Below are 17,847 nucleotides of genomic sequence, written 5' to 3'. Positions count from 1 at the left end.
TTAAATCTTCTTGCTTCATCTGGAATAAATGGAAGTTTATTTCTGAAAGAAGATCAGATAACAGCTTTAAAATATTGTCTGAAAATATATAAACTTTAGATTAAATGGAGGAAAGAAAAAAAGTTCTCAGACATAACAAAACTGTTCAGCAACAACTAAATAATCTCACTTGAAACTATTTTTCAGAGTAATTAAATATTTCTAACCTAATTCTGAATGCAGAAAACCATTGTTATTAACACAAATATTTATTTTTTTTTCTTAAAAGCTCGTATTAAAAAAAGGATCTATGAGGGGCAAAGATAATAACTAATGATGTTAAATAATTAACTTCACTTGCCAAAATGTCTGTTTAGCCAGCCTCATGCTGACTTCTGGGCCACACGCAAAGTTAAAAGTTACAGAGAGCTGATAAATGGTTGATCTTACTTTCTTCATTGTTTTATTACATCCTTAGTATTCCACTACCACTATTTCCTAAGTGGCAAAAAAAATCTAGAAGTCAAAGTTGTTTTCTTAACTCTGTTCTGATTCTTGTACATGGTTTCCCAGACAATGACCAAATAGATATTTTAGCACTACTTTTAACAGTAAAGGTTTTCAATGTATTCCGTATCAAAATTACAGTGAAGTAGGAAAAGTCAGATTTTCAGTAATCACTTGCACTACTATTTGCATCGTCACCTACATTAACTTATCTTAAAGGACTGTAAAATAGTATATCTTTTCCAGTTGATATATCATTCTGTGATAAAAATATACTGTAACATCAGCTGGCTGCCAGAAAGATAGAAATGATAACGATTCCAACCTTCACTATAAACAACGACTGTGTTTTTCTGTATGTAGACAAGAATTGCTTCCTGTGAATTTGTCATCTACATTTCTCACATTTATATAATCTGTGCAAAAAATATAGAGATCCAGAACTCATAAAAACCAAAAAGCCGTTATTTCAGCAGGTATTTTCCCTCTAGTGCTGGACAGAAGCAGAAGATCAGGCAGAGTCTTTCAATGGCCTTTGGTATTTATTATCATAACTTTGTTGATTTGTCAGTGACTTATCGTTAGGTCAAAGAAATACTCTTTATGCTTTTGCTGTCTTTCAATTCTCAGAAATATGAAGGAGAAGGACATGAGTTAACCTCCCAGTTAACCCCCGATTTCTCTAATACACCGGTGCCGAAGACGCTGTTCTCAAATGCCTGCTGGTAAGTGTTCATATGAATAAATATGAAAAACCACTATGGTGAGGAACAAGCAGAATACAGATGACGTCTGCTTTATATTGTGAAACAACTTTGACCACAGTGCCACTGTAGCAAGCACTTGACAGGCATGCCTGGTGTAGAATAAAGTTTCTAAGATGGTTAGCTGTGCGATACAAAAGCACTTCATAGTAAATTTCAACAGAAGCTATTCGCTCTTCTAATAGAGTCACAAATTTTTCTGTTTTGTAATAAAGATATGGTATAGTCTTATCCAGTAACATAATCTCATATGATCATTTTTGGACTTTAGACCCAGATACTTAAAGAAGTCAAGTAATTGATAAACCAGTAACTTTGCCTACAAATGTAAATACAAGTGTGAGTGCAATAGCTTTAACACTCACTGAAAATCTGATTTAAAAACCAGGTGCTTTTCATACTTTCTGCTGGGCACAGTATTTTCTTCTGGACATATTGGACTACATGCGTTGTTAAGCACAACTTATTAGAATTATTAGAATTTAATAATCTGCTGCTTTGTGAAGGATGTTCATCAAGTCACAAAAACCACCATTCGAAATAGAAACCTTGGCTGATATAACCTAATGCTCTACCTTTTCTCAGTCATGCTCTTAATTTGACTGTGTCTAATCCTTATAATGACAGATGTTGTTTGTGGAAGATGATCTGGCATGGAATTTGAAAACAGAGAGAATTACTCATTGGATTTTCTTCTTAAATGTACAAAATCATATTGAAATAGACAGCTTTTAAAACCAATCATGCATATTAATTGAAGGTTTTGGTCTTGCAAAAATTAAATAGCATAGCAGAAACATGATAATATTAATAGATGACATGATACGTTTCATCTACAAAAAAATACAAAGGGGTGGTTCTCCTTCAAATATGTCATGCACAAGATTATTGAAACGAAATGTTATTCTTATCTTTAGAAGAGTTTCACACAGGGTGTTTATGCTGATCAGAGAGTTATCTTCATAATCATCCTCTCATCCTAAAACACCTCCAGTCACCCAAGTAAATGCAAATATATGAAGTTTCACTGATAATTACTGCAACTTATCAGGATACTTTTCCAGAAATTATTTCTTTTTTTTTTTTTTTTTTTCTGAAATGAATGAAGCAGAAAAAAAAATCAGTAATTTAAGCACATCATTATCATCTTCAAATATTTCACTGCCATAAACTAACATACATTACAACTTTTCAATAGATTTCACGTAGTTTTGTAAATGTATACATTAGTTGGCTGACATTTTTGGTACTGCTTGGTTACTAGAAGCCAAATGGAGCGCGAAACATTAAATCACTAGTAAGCAGGTAAATAATTTTGCAATAGTGCTACTAAAATTCAAAACGCGTGAAAATGAAAAATATGGTTCTAGATTTCTGCTGCTTTCTGAATTACTGTTCCGTATTTTCAGGTGGGAAAAAAAAGGGTAAATTACCCCAGTAGCACTCCACTGTAGGTACAGAGGCAGCACATGGTCTTAACCTGGTTGAGGCTCAGGTTTCTTCTGGTTAGTTTTCTTTTGATTTTGGTCCCACCAGTGCTCACACTGTGCATATACATACTGCTCTTCCATATGCTTTGCTAAGATCATAAAGAGCCATGCATATCATCAGTTGGGATTTCGGGTTGGTTATTTTTTCCAGCTGGAGTATCCCAGGTTGTGTGAACTATCATGGAAAACCAGATGGCAGTGGAACAGACTGCGGACTGTGCAAAGATATCACCATCTCAGATACCTTTCTTGTCAATAGCTATGTTTTCTCTTTCAAGTGTTTGTCCTGTATGTATGATACCTGTAACCCATGGGTTATTATATTAATTAGTCTTCGGGTGAAACAGGATCACTTTCCCAGATACAGAATCCAGTCTTGAAACTTCTGTAAAGTACTAATACATGGGAAAATATAAGCAGAGAACCAGGAGCTCCAGAGATGTTCTTGAGCCTATGTGTGTGGCTTAGGGTCTTACAGAATGTCCTTCACTGACATCTGGGCTTCACCTTTGCTATCTCCCAGAACACTTTACAATCGTTAAAAATCAAGAATGTCTAGAAGGGGAATCTTCAGTGAAAACTAGACTGGCCCAACTGAAATTACTAGATATCATGGTTAAAATTACCAAATAAAAGTACATTTTTTACACAACTGTTAATTAAATTACAGAGCTCATTCACTTTTCCCATAAGATGCTGTGAAAGCAGAAAGTATAGCTGTCTTCTCAAAAGGATCACAGAAATTCCTGGAAGATAGTTACATCTTTAGCTGTTTGCGGTGATGTTCTGGATGCAGCCTCCAGCTCAAGAAGTATCTTTGTGTTGCTAAGGCCAGACGAATGCGCAGTAAGGATTCTGGAGACAAGCGTAGTTAATTTTATAATTAGAAGGATATATTTTCTTATATGATTTCACTGCAGAGTAGGGAGCAGATATTGTTATGACAAAAAAATGACCCAGTTCAATAGCAGATTTTACACATACCTCCACCTATAGATATGAACTAGAAGGCTAATTAATTCCCAGCAGCAGAATTCTGTGTCTGCAGAAAATCACTGCATGCTGTCAGCAAAACTAGAATGGAACAGAAATACATAAAAGTCTGATTTCTTCTTGAATAAAGTATAAAATTTAAGTCTTTACATTCTTAACTTGGAAACAGCTATAAACAGTCCATTAGCTGATGTCATTTAATATTCCAGTTTTCATTCTCAGCAGGTTGGAGCAACCTACGTATCTTTAAGAAAACTCAGTACACAATATGGGGGAGATAAAGCTCAGTCGTGTGTCTGTTCCGTATCTTGGGAAATTTGGAACAAGACAGTAGAAAATCAGAGGCTTCTCTTGAAAGATAGGAAAGGGACTCCAGAAGCCAGTATCCCCGCTGGTGTTACTCTGAAGAGTGCTGGGCCCATACATGCCATGGAACTTACCATTAGGAAATTCAGTGTAACTAAGCTTCACCTATTTTAATGGCGCTCGTGTAAGATTAATAAGCACATGAATTATCTCTATACTTCAGCGATAAGAATTCACTGCCAACAGTAGGAACTTTCCTGTTGTGTCATGGAGACACATTCTTAAAAATGCAACTCCTGATCATTGTTGTCAGAAGGAATTTACTTATTCACTATTTATTTAGTCTGTCCAATGCCTCCAGGGTTCTGCAGAGATTCTTTATAATACTCCTCTGATGTACAGATGTGGCTACATTTTTTTTTGCATTTATAGAAAAAATTTAGTCCTTTAACAATTTTCTTTGAAACAAACTCTCAAGATGTTCTGCATATTTCTGTGTAATTACTTGTGGAGCTTTTAATAAACAGGTCTTTGTGAAGGGTTCCCATCCTTCATTTTTTTGATTTTGTTAATGAAAAAAAGTATGTATTCTTCATGATGTCTTCAAATATATTTATAATCTATATAAATGCATACATATAGTTAAGTTTAATCTTGCTCCCTTTGAAGTAAATGCTTGTTGTTATTAAAGATTACAAAACACCATGAACAGACACAAGTAAGCAATTAGACACCAGTTACTTAAAGTGACTGCATTAATACTTGCTCCTTATTTTCCACTAGTAATTGGAAGCAGAAATTAGCAGAGGCCTAGCTTTAATCATGCTACCTCGTTGCTACAACATTTAACTGTCCCTTAGGGCGCAGTGGATTGCTTTTTATAAAGGGCAAACAATAACAGTAAAGAAAAACCAGGACAAGAACTGCTACACAGATATATATCCTTGAGTGACCAGGCTGCCTAGAATTACTCCTGGGATGATTCCTTTTAGACTTCGGCTTTGTGACTGTCCTGGGTGTTACAGTCCAGGAAGACCCAAGCCGTAGAGATTCGTTGTTATTCCCAGGATGAGATTAAGATACAAATGAGGTCAAATGCCACCCATCAAACAGGTGTATTGATCGCTTCCTCAAACAAAAGCACGAGGAAACAGCGACATGAAAGACAGGAAAAGACAGGAAAGAAAGAAACCTAGCAAGCAGTTGGGATAGAGTCACAAGAGGTAGTCACCACCATGGATCCAGTGGTGTCCCATCGGTATATAATTCCTGCGTACGTCAGCGGTGGAGTGTCCCCTCATCTTTTGGTCATATAGTGTTTTATAAGGTGTTTGGGGAGATTGTTCCCTAGGCAATGGCATATGCCCCACTTTCTCCCAGTCCTGTGCATGTGGTTTTTTCTCAGTTCTGGGTCCAGCAGGTCAGGAAGGGGGTCGGTGTCTAAACACATTTTCCACAACAATGTACCTTGTCCTCCAACTCCCTTCAAAGCTGGTTTCGGGTGGCTGTTTATTCCTTGTCTGGTTGGTATTTGGCCGGCCTGCCAGGAGGTTGAGCTGTGCTGCAAACAAGTTTTGCTGGCCTGCCAAGAGGTCCTGCAGCAAGCTTTGCAAACAAGCTTTGAGGCAACCATCTCAAGATATGGTCTCAGACACTGGGTTCAGCTGGGATAGGGTTAATTTTCACAAGCAGCTGGTTGAGCTGACCCAAACCAGCCAACCAAATGGGTTATTCTATACCATGTGATGTCATGCTCAGTATTTAAGCGGGGAGCTGGCTGAAGGAAGGGGATTTGCTACTTAGGAGCAAGCTGAGCATCAGGTGAGAACATTGCATGCTGTATATTCTTTTTCTCAATATTATTGTTATTTTCTTCTCCCTTTGCCATTCTGTTAAACCGTTTTTATCACAACTCATGAGTTTTGTCTTTTCCTTCTGATTCTCCTCCCCATCCTACCTGGGAGGGGGAGGAGTGAGAGGGCAACTGCATGGTGCCTGTTGTGGCAAGATATTGCTGCCCAGATAGCTCAGTCGTTAGAGCATAAGACTCTTAATCTCAGGGTTGTGGATTTGTGCCCCGTGTTGGGTGCCAAAAAGACTGTCATGGTTTAGCTTGGATGAATGCCAGGTGCCCACAAAGGCTGCTCTATCGTTCCCCCTCCTGAACTGGACTGGGGAGAAAAAAATATGATGAAAGGCTCGTGGCTCGAGATAAGGACAAGGAGAGATCGCAGAATCACAGAATGGTAGGGGTTGGAAGGGACCTCTGTGGGTCATCTAGTCCAACCCCCCTGCCGAGGCAGGGTCACCTACAGTAGGCTGCAGAGGAATTTGTCCAGGCGGGTCTTGAATATCTCCAGAGAAGGAGACTCCACAACCTCCCTGGGCAGCCTGTTCCAGTGCTCTGTCACCCTCAGAGGGAAGAAATTCTTCCTCACTTTCAGACAGAACTTCCTGTGCTTCAGTTTGTGTCTGTTGCCCCTTGTGCTGTCTCTGGGCACCACTGAAAAGAGTCTGGCCCCATCCTGCTGACACCCACCCTTCAGATATTTGTAAGTATATATTAGGTCCCCTCTCAGCCTTCTCTTCTTCAGGCTGAACAAGCCCAGCTCGCTTAGCCTCTCCTCGTAGGAGAGATGTTCCAGTCCCCTCATCATCCTTGCAGCCCTCTGCTGGACTCTCTCCAGTAGCTCCTCATCTTTCTTGAACTGGGGAGCCCAGAACTGGACACAGGACTCCAGATGGGGCCTCAGTAAGGCAGTGTAGAGGGAAAGGAGAACCTCCCTTGACCTGCTGGCCACACTCGTCCTAATGCACCCCAGAATGCCTTTGGCCTTCTTGGCAGCCAGGGCACACTGCTGGCTCATGGTCAACCTCTCGTCCACCAGGACACCCAGATCGCTCTCCACAGAGCTGCTCTGCAGCAGGTCCACCCCAAGGCTGTACTGGTGCATGGGGTTGTTCCTCCCCAGGTGCAGGACCCTTCATTTCCCTTTGTTGAACCTCATCAGGTTCCCCTCTGCCCAACTTTCCAGCCTATCCAGGTCACGCTGAATGGCAGCACAGCCTTCCGGTGTGTCTACCACACCTCCCAGTTTGGTGTCATCAGCAAACTTGCTGAGGGTACATTCTAACTCTTCACACAGGTCGTTGATGAAGAAGTTGAACAAGAATGGGCCCAGTACTGACCCCTGGGGGACACCACTAGTTACCGGCCTCCAACTAGACTCAGCGCCGCTGACGACAACCCTCTGAGTTCTGCCATTCAGCCAGTTCTCAATCCACTTCACCGACCACTCATCCAGCCCACACTTCCTGAGCTTCCCTAGGAGAATATTATGGGAGATTGTGTCAAAAGCCTTGCTGAAGTCTAGGTAGACAACATCCACGGCTCTCCCTTCATCTACCCAGCCAGTCATGTCATTGTAGAAAGCTATCAGATTGGTCAGGCATGATTTCCCCTTGGTGAACCCATGCTGACTACTCCTGATAACCTTCTTTTCCTCCACTTGCTTGTTGATGAACTCCAGGATAAGGTACTCCATCACCATTCCTGGGATGGAGGTGAGGCTGACCAGCCTGTAGTTCCCTGGGTCCTCCTTCTTGCCCTTTTTGAAGATTGGAGTGACACTGGCCTTTCTCCAGTCCTCAGGCACCTCTCCTGTCCTCCAGGACCTCTCAAAGATGATGGAGAGTGGCTCAGCAATGACATCCGCCAGCTCCCTCAGCACTCGTGGGTGCATTCCATTGGGGCCCACGGATTTGTGGACGTCCAGATTGCTTAAGTGATCCCTCACACAATCCTCCTCGACCAAGGGAAAGTCATCCTCTCCGTAGGCTTCTTCTCTTACCTCCGAGGCCCGGGATTCCTGAGGGCCTGCCTTGGCACTGAAGACTGAAGCAAAGAAGGCATTCAGTAGCTCTGCCTTCTCTGCATCCTCCATCACCAGGACACCCGCCTTATTCAGCAGCGGTCCCACATTGTCCCTAGCCTTCCTTTTGCTGCTGATGTAGTTGAAGAAGCCCTTCTTGTTGTTTTTGACATCCCTTGCCAGATTCAATTCCAGGTGGGCTTTGGCCTTCCTCGTCGCATCTCTGCATGCTCTGACCACATTCCTGTATTCTTCCCAAGTGCCCTGCCCCTCTTTCCACATTCCATGGACCTTTCTCTTCTGCCTGAGCTCTGCTAGAAGCTCCTTGTTTAACCATGCAGGTCTCCTGCCTCCTTTGCTTGATTTCTTTCTCAGGGGGATGCACTGCTCCTGAGCATGGAGGAAGTGATGTTTAAAGAGCGACCAGCGCTCTTGGACCCCCCCTGCCTTCGAGAGCCCTGGCCCATGGGATTCTTCCCAGTAGCTCCTTGAAGAGGCCAAAGTCAGCCCTCCTGAGGTCCAAGGTTTTGATCCTGCTTATCGCCCTGCTTCCTCCACGCAGGATCCCGAACTCAACAATTTCATGGTCACTGCAGCCGAGTCTACCTCCGACCTTCACATCCTCCACCAGTCCCTCCTTGTTTGTTAATACAAGGTCCAGCAGAGCGCCTTTCCTTGTTGGTTCCTCCACCACTTGCATCAGAAAGTTATCATCGATGCTCTGTAGGAACCTCCTGGATTGCGCCTGCCTAGCTGTATGGTCTTCCCAGCTGATGTTGGGGTGGTTGAAGTCCCCCATGAGAACCAGGGCCTGTGATTGTGAGGCTGCTTGCAGCTGCCTGTAGAAGGCCTCATCAACTTCCTCCTCCTGGTCAGGTGGCCTGTAGTACACACCCACCGTAATGTCACCCGTGTGAGCCTGTCCCTTAATGCTAACCCACAAGCTCTCAATTCGTTCCTCGTTTGCCCCCAGGCCAAGCTCAATGCATTCCAGTTGCTCCCTCACATATAGAGCAACTCCACCACCTCTCCTTGTTGGCCTGTCTTTCCTAAAGAGTCTGTAGCCATCCATGACAGCATGCCAGTCATGCGAGTTGTCCCACCACGTTTCTGTGATGGCGACCAAGTTGTAGCCATCCTGCTGTACAATGGCTTCCAGCTCCTCCTGTTTATTGCCCATGCTATGTGCGTTGGTATAGACACATTTGAGCTGGGCTGTCAATCTCAATTGATCACTCACCAGTTACCATCATGGGCAAAACAGACTGAACTTGGGGAAAAAGGTTTAATTTATCACAATCAAATCAGTATAGGATAATGACAAATAAAACCAAATCTTAAAAACACCTTCCCCCCCCCCCCCTTCTTCCTGGGCTTAAATTCACTCCTGATTTTCCGCCTCCTCCCTCCACGTGGTGCAGGGGTACAGGGAATGGGGGTTGCAGTTACTTCATCACACCTTGTCTCTGCTGGTCCTTCCTCATCACTCTCTTCCCCTGCTTCAGCATGGGGTCCCTACCACGAGAGACAGTTCTCCACAAGCTGCTCCAGCGTGGGTCCCTTCCACGGGGTGCAGTCCTTCAGGAACAGGCTGCTCCAGCATGGGTCCCCCACGAGGTCACACATCCTGCCAGCAAACCTGCTGTAGCCTGGGCTCTTCTCTCTCCATGGGGCCACAGGTCCTGGCAGGAGCCTGCTCCAGCGTGGGCTCCCCACAGGGTCACAGCCTCCTTCGGGCATCCACCTGCTCCGGTATCCACAGGCTACAGGTGGATATCTGCTCCACCATGGATCTCCCTGGACTGCAGGGGGACAGCCTGCCTCACCGTGGTCTTCTCCACAGGCTGTAAGGGGAACCTCTGGTCTGGCGCCTGGAACACCTCCTCCCCCTCCTTCACTGACCTTGGTGCCTGCAGAGTTGTTTCACTCACATCGTCTCACTCCTCTCCCTCGACTGCTGTGACACAGCATGTTCCCCCCCCCCCCCCCCCCCCCCCCCCTTCTTAAATATGTTATTCCAGAGGGACTACCACCATCACTGATGGGCTCGGCCGTGGACAGCAGTGGGTCTATCTTGCAGCCGGCTGGCACTGGCTCTAGCAGACACAGGGGAAGCTGCTGGCAGGTTCTCACAGAAGCCACCCCTGTAGCCCCCGCACTACCAAAACCTTGCCATGCAAACCCACAACAATGACTTTGGCGATAGTTATGCCCAACCTAGCAATGTGAACATAGTCTGTGAGTGTAAAATTGCAATAGCAAAAGAGATTCCTAAATTTCAAAAAAGATACACGTATTTGTCAGAGCAAAATGGTACACATGAATATTGCAGAGAATGCACAAAAACCTGAAAATCCCATCAAGTCTCAAATTTACCTGAGACTAAAATTTTAGTGTGTCTTACCGTCTTAGTGTCTTGTCTGCCTTTTACCTTTAAAATAGTAAATTGTAGTTTAAAACAAGAAAAGCTTACATTCTTACTGCAAAAGTGATTGCAAATCTACTAACAGTAAAAGTACTGGCTCAAGAAAGACTTCCCACTTCACACATCATTCTGACTCTTCATGGTAAATTTTTAATATATACATGTACATGTGTATATAAATACATGAATACACACATGCATAATCACAAATACATATGACTGATAGACACAGAGACCTCACAAGCAGCAGAATCTGTCTAATAAGGTAACAGTGTTTTGGGTATTGCAAGTGAGACACAGATCATTCCCTGTTACTGAAAAATTCTATTATACCAATCCACTATTTGATAGCTAAAAAAAGGTACTAAAACCCCATGCATTTATAATGCTGCTTGTAGAGAAAAGTATGACTTTATAATGCTTCTTTTACAGAAAAACATTTTTTTCTAATGCTGTATTTAGTTGACTATCTGGTCCTAAGAGAGATGAGATACATGAAAAAATAAAGATGCTGTATTTGTCTCAGTGGAAAAAAAAAAGCATTTTAACAGTTTAAAGATTTTAATTTAAAAATACACTTGTCAGAAAAAGCTTTTAAAAAGCAAATTAAATCCATCTGCTGGGCTTCCTGCTTGACAAGAGAATTCAAGCTTTAAATTTATTATGTGTCTATGTTATATCATAGTCACAAACAGACTTTTTCAGCTTTGCTTCACCTATTGCCTATAGAATATTGTTACTGGAGCCAGACAAAGCCTATTAACATATTTGCTGAAATACTTTTCCTTCTAATTTTTTTATTTTTACTAGTAGTAATTTTTATAAAACATCTTTATAGTAAGTTTTCTGAATTTTGGACCCAGTGTCGAAATAAAGCCGAAAAAAGACAAAAAGAGAACTAGTGAACCACTAAATCAAGTCTGTCCTAGATTTGGAAATGAGTAATTTTAACACCGTTGTCACTGACAGAAAGGACGTAATCATTCTCAAAAACTGCCGTGGGTCCAAGGGGCCTTAGAAGATCATAGGATCTGTTCTTCAGGTAGAAGCACATCTACCTATAAATTTAAAATAATCTTATTGTCTCAGAAGCATTCTTCATATATAATGTTTCTAACATGCCTGAAAAGGAAGACTGCAGATTAGAGTGGTAGCGCAAAAGTAGTGCCCAAGGATATAGTTGCCTGTTCCTTGTAGTGGGTTTTTATTTTCATAAACAACCATCAACTTCTGCTGAACTTCTCCCAATTCTAAGAAACAAAAAATTTTGCACAATTTAATAACATGCATCTATCTGTTAAGCAAGTTTCTAATGTGTATACATAAATCCAACGAAGCCAGTCTTGAGGTGATCTTGGAGTTTCCAGTTGAAGTACCTCAGTAAAACTTGCTAAGCACCTGGCTACATATCTACGCTATCAATCTGCTTGAGATTCTGGCTAGATCACTGTGGAAAGAGGAGGAAAAGAAGTAGAAATTACCTAAAGTCAAGTCAATTTATTTCATTAAATGACTGACGTTTTTTCCATAATTATGTATGAGCAGTTATGGTGACCACAGGCAGGCTCTGGTACCTGATTGCTTCTCGCAGCCACAACGGCGTGAGCCTGACCTAGAGTGTTCAACGAGAGCAAATGGCAGTGGTCAGTAGTGAAGCATTATGAGAGCTTACAGACATTCATGCAAGGTATAAAACACAGGATATTTAAAACATAAAACCTGTTTTTATCATTACCCTGAGTTTACCACACACAGTCCTTATAGATGCTCTAATTTTGGAGGATGGTAGAACACGAGCATTTCTGTCCAAAAGCATTTTTGTGCTGCCATTAACATACGGGCATACCCAAGGCCTTTTCCCCTGCCTTGGCAGATTTGGGTGCAGTATGGAGCACACTATTAGATACTAAGTTTCTCTGAGCACGGAGTTTAAGAGAAACACTGACCTGCAAAAAGAAGGGAAGGAAGAATGTAGTGTAAGACAGTGTAAGACTATGTATCTTGAAGAACTCCAGCTACTGGTAATAATTTTCTCTACTCTGAGTAATAGTCTACGTATTATTATTTATTATATTACATGTATTTATCCTACGTTTAGGTGATACCAAATGCCATACAGGCACAATAAATTAGAGGAAGATCTTGGAACTCTTCACACAAACACAAACCTTGACACCCTTTTGCCCAATACAGCATTGACCCTGGATGACACACTGATTATTGGAGGGGTGCAGAAATCCAGATGGTTTCTCTGAATATACTTAGGAAGGAATGATTGTTGGGCAAGAATGCTGACATAGCTGCAGCTCTGTGTGGTGATTATTTGGAAATAGATCATGGTATAAGTGGTGATAAATAATACAGACTTTTGTCCAACTTAACCGTTCCTTTACAAACGTAGCTAGAGTCCTTGGCAATTAAATTGAAAGATTTGGGGCAGCATCCGAAAGATTTGACCTTGGATGTAAAATGACAAACTTCTCCTGATGTTCACAGGGTGCAATGATTTTTCGAAGTCTGGAGGAAGAGGAAAAAAAGCTGCAACAATTAACACATTACTAGGAGAATAAAAAAGGACATAAAGAACTACTCAGCAGTTACTAGTCAGGAGAAATATCTGGTGAAAGGAAACATCCCCACAAACTTTAATGTAGGTGAAGAAAACTGGAATGGAGAAGAAAGAAGGATTTCAGCATCTCACTAGAGTGGGCAGAGGTTTCTGCTAACTAAACGCAGTCCAAAATGATGAACAATCTGAATTCTTCCAGCCCAAGCAGGGAGTCTAGTATGAGAGGAATGAAGATCTAAAGCATGGACTTTGACTTGGTAGAACAATATAAAAAGAAGTTATTTCACTATAACCAGCTCATTATATCTATTGAATTGCTTTCTACTGTTGGTAAAAATTTCCATTTATATGTGAGACTTGTTAGGATCCAAGATTATTAGCTATAATGTTATAGACATGAATTATGTAAGTTATAATGTGAAGTCTTCCTCTCTACATTAGCAAATTTCATGGAAGGAGTCATCCCTGACAACAGACTTGTTTTTAAAAATGTCTGAAGAAACATCCTCCTTTGTTTTCTGCTAATGATCTGAAATGAGCTCAGGCTGTTTGTCAACGTGTTCCATGCTGCTGGTGAAGCAGACTGTTGAGAGTCTAAAACTGAAACACCACCCAACAAACCACCAGCTTTTCAGCAGAGAGCAAAAGACCATTTCCCCATCCTGCTTCTCAATTTAAGATAGTGCAGTATGACAGCAGTCATGACTCTTTGGTTGACTTCTCTGAGTTCTGAGCTCTGGAAGAGATATTCACGGTATTAAGGATATCTGGCTATTAAGACTCCTCTCCTCTATTTCCTGCATGTCTCGGGTTCTCAGGCTGACCATGTGGCACCCAGTTTGAAGACCAAGGGATCTATCTGTCATCACTGACCTGGATCAGTGAGAGAGGGCTGGGAGGACATGGCAATGCATAAATTGCCGAGGGTCTCTCCAGTACTGTAGAGGGACAGTGTCTCCTGGAGGAACCATTACATTTATGAGGGTCAGAAGATGATGGCAATAATCACACCTTGAGGTAGGGAAAGAGAAAGATGAGATTAACTAAAGCAGAAGAAGCCACAACAGCCTGGTGGTGGCTTTGCTTTTGCTTTCTCCTTGAAATTTATGATGGTAAGAGGGTTGTGATGGCAGACATGCCAGCAACAACAGGTATTGCAGACATCGGCGTTTGAGGACTTGAACAGCAGGAAATAGTTCAGGGTAAGATGCCTGCAATTACTTAAATAAACACGATTATTTGATTTGTTTTGTCATTGAAAAAAATCAGTCCCTCTGAAGGGACAAGAACTGCCTGCAGTTGTTCAAGTATCCTGTGAGAGAGAGCCAGACTTGCCAGGTATGCAGCTGTTACCTCCAACACACAAGAGACTGTAATCAGTGCCTATCACAGCCTGAAAGAGAGGAAAGTTGTCTCTGGAGCCCACTGATATTGCCTTAAAATGTCATGACATTAAATTCAGATCTGACAAAAAGCTTTTCATAACTAGTGAGTCTGAACTTAGGAAATGAAAAGAATAAAACCAGTGTATTTGGTTGCCTGAGTCATTCTCAGGTGCCTTTGACCTTTCCTTTGCTGCAATTACTAACCAAAGTGAGGGGAAAGCATAGGAAAGGAAAATCAGTGGTTGTCACATAGATCTACTATCTGCCATCCAGTCTTTTGGCACGGACCTACAGTAGGTCGCCTGTTAAATTCTGTGCACAGTTTACAAGACAATCAGCTCTGTAGTCCCAAGAAGCCCTAAAAACATCTGGAGAAGGAACGCTATTTTCAAAGCCGAAGCACATCAGCAGACAACCTCCTATGGGATGTCTGTGGGCACAAAAGGAAGGACTGACGCATGGATGGCTTGGCACCAAGAGCTATGTTACCTGCTCTGCTGCTGGGTAGGCCAAGTCTGGAGCAAGCCTTCTTTCCAACACATTCTCAGGTACCGACAGAGCTGCCGGAGCTCTGCAGAGACTTGAGAAAATGGTCTTTTCTCAAAGAGTACAAAGGCACCTGCATTTAGAATGGACAGGTACAATGTCACCTGAAGACAGAAAGGTTATGCTCTGTCCCAGTTAACCATATTGCTATTAAGCACCCTGAGTACAATTCAGAATAGGCAAGTAGTATATAGAATAATAGACTGCAAAGTCAAATTTTTCCACATGTCTTATTTTAGCATTTTTGCCAGAAGTTTTTTCCCTCACCTCGTGGCCTACAGCTGTCAAACGGCAAAGAAAAATAGCTGTTGGAGGTGGGAAAGGTTATATAGCATGACTAGGACTGCCAGTTCTGGCCCATAAATAGAACCTATCTTTTAATAGGAAAAAAATGGAAAAAAAATAACAAAGCAAACTCTGTTAGTCTTTGCAATCAAGTTGTTAATTTTAGTTAGACAATGCTTCCCCTTCCCATACAGCTGTAGACTGTATCAAGTCATCATACACACACACAACTGCATGGTCAAAGAAACATTCTGCAAATGAGCTAGAGGCAAATAAAGGTTTCATTGCATTCTTTAATTGTAATTTGATTATTAATTTTGGTTTTTCTTGAGAGACAGATTTTTTTTCTCCATATGTATTAGTTTAACAATTTGATTTTCAAAAAAAAAAAGTATCACACTCTAGAAACAACCAGGACAAAAAACTATATTTGTAAAACAGAACTCTAAAGTCCGTGCTTGAACTTACGTTACTAGCAGCATAACAAAAGTTCATCACCAGGAAGAGTTATGCCAGATGTACATATTTCTTATGGTCAGACATTTCAAAGCTCTCTTTCTACTGCATAAGCTATTAGCTTGGAATTTTGTGCCCTTCCTAGAGATTTCCTTGAACACGTTAATAAACTGGACAGTACTGCCTAGTGCTGAAGTTCCCAAAAGATTATACTGGAGGAGTTTCTTATTCTCATGCCAGTCATTTACCCCAGATGAGACGGCTGTGACAAGCAAAGGATTTCAGTTCCTAACCTTAGCAGAGGCTGGAAAATTCCCCTGTGAAGAACTAATACAGTCAGAAATATTTTCTTTGAAAGTTTTTTTCACAAGTTTTGGCAAAGGTGACCTGCTGGAGCAGAACAGGAATATCTGGAGCACGTCTACAGATCCTGCAATCTCAGGGTCCCAAAAAGCACAGCAGGTTTTGGGGAGGCTGATAATTAAATTATTAGGGGCAATAATTAAAACAAGCTCTTAAGTCTGACCAAGTAACACTGAGATCCAGCAAGAAAACAAAATGAAGCCTTACAGCCAAACTTAGCACTCTTCTCCTCAGAAATCAGAAATATTTCTGCATCCCTTATGCATAATAAAGAAGCTGATCAGTTGTCCTGATACTTGCAGTGTCTGCATCTGTGCCTAGAAATGTGCAACATGACACGCGACATGTATCTGAAGCTTTCTGAAGATGAAATATTGATTCCACTCTAATAAATACTAAAAATCCAATGGCTCTTAGGTGGCACAATAGGTTAATTTATTAGATTAACTTTTTATTTGGAAGAGCAACTTCCAAAATCGTTTCAAATCATAGTTGAAAAAAGGTTTGAATTGATTACGCTTGTAAAATGTCTATAGCTAATCCAGTTTACAAGGCAACATCATGTTATGCAGGACAAAAACATAATTCTTACGAAAATAACAATTGATTTCTGTCAGATTTATCTTCACTTCCAGATCTTGTTCAATATCGTCCACAAATGTTGTAGGAATGCCTTCTAGGACTGAAATAGCTGTCGTTTAAGGTTAAGGTGAGTGGACAAGAAGAAGAATTCTGATGCCATAGCAGAGTCTTATCAAATGCACTAATAGGCCAAGTCTTTGAGAACAAAAACATCCCTGGATATTTTAAAAATCAAGTTCAAAAAAGAACAATTACTATTCTCGAAGCAACTGCAGGTCAAGATGTGTAGTGTCCAAGATATCATTTTCAGGAAATGCCTGTGCTAACCGTGACAAGTAGAATTACACATACCTCGAGCTCCAGAGGCAGTGCTGGCAAAACAGCCTGTGCAGAAGACCTCACTTAGGGAATTGTGCTCTTTCCATTACAGGAGTATCTCATGCAGAATCTCTGCATGACAACACATTGTGATATATCTACACATCTATGTATGTATATACTGATTCACTTTTGGCAAGTGTTTGCAGGTTCCCTGCTAGATCATTAACAATTTCTTCTTCCAGGATCTCCTAAAGATGTCACGCACTGCTCATTCTTTTTCCATTCACTGTTGCATCTAACCTACCTTCTTAATCACAACCATCACAGGGAACGGAACAGATGTATATTTATAAGGGCCAATGCTTGCATGGGAAACCTAACCATAAAGAGATGCCAGTGTGGTATTTCTAGCATTCTTTTTTAGTGAAAAACTCAAACAAATACATGTTATTTTATTTACTTTTAAAACTTTGTTTCATAATTCTGCATAAACGATGCAGTATTGTTTTTCTACAGTCATCCTCCTAAAACTAAACTATAAGCAGCAAACATCCTGAAAACCTTCAAGCTCAGCATCTGATTTTTTTTTCAAAATCTCTAGTACATAAAAGTACCTAAGATTTTCCTACAACCTTTCAGTTCATAGTCTTCCTTCCACCTGAAGGGCCAAAGTGGTATTAAAGCCTGAAAACAGATTACCAGTATTAATTAAGGTGGCATTGAAAGAACAGCCATCATGAGTTTTTGCCCTCTTTTATTGAAACCATTGTCTCAAAAAAAATTCTGAAATGAAACAGGTAAGATCATACAGCACTCCCTTCTAATTCTGTTTTGGAAAAAAAAAAACCCCAAACCAACTAACCGATAAAATTTCAAAAAGATTTCTGATGCACTGCATATGACTAACTCAAATCATGGATAGGACAAGGTCATATCTGCATTCAAAACACTAGGCAGACATACCCAAGAAATATTCCTAATCAGAAATAGAAATTGCTTAATTT

Source organism: Opisthocomus hoazin, chromosome 2, assembly GCF_030867145.1.
Source record: "Opisthocomus hoazin isolate bOpiHoa1 chromosome 2, bOpiHoa1.hap1, whole genome shotgun sequence".
Lineage (NCBI taxonomy): Eukaryota > Metazoa > Chordata > Aves > Opisthocomiformes > Opisthocomidae > Opisthocomus > Opisthocomus hoazin.
Note: the sequence above shows the minus strand (reverse complement) of the source record.